The 1,420-nt window shown below is 51.1% G+C and overlaps 1 non-coding gene across 1 annotated transcript in view; it reads right to left on the bottom strand.

Annotated features, from left to right (window-relative positions):
* LOC124774521 overlaps positions 1–1,420 on the bottom strand; it is a 1,909-nt gene extending 489 nt beyond the window's left edge. Inside the window, exon 1 of the ribosomal RNA XR_007015336.1 lies at positions 1–1,420. This exon is cut by the window's left edge and continues 489 nt beyond it. This is a non-coding gene — a ribosomal RNA (small subunit ribosomal RNA).

Here is a 1,420-nt window from a genome sequence, read left to right as displayed (position 1 = left end):
TTATCGGAATTAACCAGACAAATCGCTCCACCAACTAAGAACGGCCATGCACCACCACCCACCGAATCAAGAAAGAGCTATCAATCTGTCAATCCTTCCGGTGTCCGGGCCTGGTGAGGTTTCCCGTGTTGAGTCAAATTAAGCCGCAGGCTCCACTCCTGGTGGTGCCCTTCCGTCAATTCCTTTAAGTTTCAGCTTTGCAACCATACTTCCCCCGGAACCCAAAAGCTTTGGTTTCCCGGAGGCTGCCCGCCGAGTCATCGGAGGAACTGCGGCGGATCGCTGGCTGGCATCGTTTATGGTTAGAACTAGGGCGGTATCTGATCGCCTTCGAACCTCTAACTTTCGTTCTTGATTAATGAAAACATACTTGGCAAATGCTTTCGCTTCTGTTCGTCTTGCGACGATCCAAGAATTTCACCTCTAACGTCGCAATACGAATGCCCCCGCCTGTCCCTATTAATCATTACCTCGGGTTCCGAAAACCAACAAAATAGAACCGAGGTCCTATTCCATTATTCCATGCACACAGTATTCAGGCGGGCTTGCCTGCTTTAAGCACTCTAATTTGTTCAAAGTAAACGTGCCGGCCCACCGAGACACTCAATAAAGAGCACCCTGGTAGGATTTCAACGGGGTCCGCCTCGGGACGCACGAGCACGCACGGGGCGGTCGCACGCCTTCGGCTCGCCCCACCGGCAGGACGTCCCACGATACATGCCAGTTAAACACCGACGGGCGGTGAACCAACAGCGTGGGACACAAATCCAACTACGAGCTTTTTAACCGCAACAACTTTAATATACGCTATTGGAGCTGGAATTACCGCGGCTGCTGGCACCAGACTTGCCCTCCAATAGATACTCGTTAAAGGATTTAAAGTGTACTCATTCCGATTACGGGGCCTCGGATGAGTCCCGTATCGTTATTTTTCGTCACTACCTCCCCGTGCCGGGAGTGGGTAATTTGCGCGCCTGCTGCCTTCCTTGGATGTGGTAGCCGTTTCTCAGGCTCCCTCTCCGGAATCGAACCCTGATTCCCCGTTACCCGTTACAACCATGGTAGGCGCAGAACCTACCATCGACAGTTGATAAGGCAGACATTTGAAAGATGCGTCGCCGGTACGAGGACCGTGCGATCAGCCCAAAGTTATTCAGAGTCACCAAGGCAAACGGACCGGACGAGCCGACCGATTGGTTTTGATCTAATAAAAGCGTCCCTTCCATCTCTGGTCGGGACTCTGTTTGCATGTATTAGCTCTAGAATTACCACAGTTATCCAAGTAACGTGGGTACGATCTAAGGAACCATAACTGATTTAATGAGCCATTCGCGGTTTCACCTTAATGCGGCTTGTACTGAGACATGCATGGCTTAATCTTTGAGACAAGCATATGACTACTGGCAGGATCAACCAGGGA

This window comes from Schistocerca piceifrons, unplaced genomic scaffold (assembly GCF_021461385.2).
Source record: "Schistocerca piceifrons isolate TAMUIC-IGC-003096 unplaced genomic scaffold, iqSchPice1.1 HiC_scaffold_965, whole genome shotgun sequence".
NCBI lineage: Eukaryota > Metazoa > Arthropoda > Insecta > Orthoptera > Acrididae > Schistocerca > Schistocerca piceifrons.
This window is presented reverse-complemented; position numbering and strand designations above follow the sequence as displayed.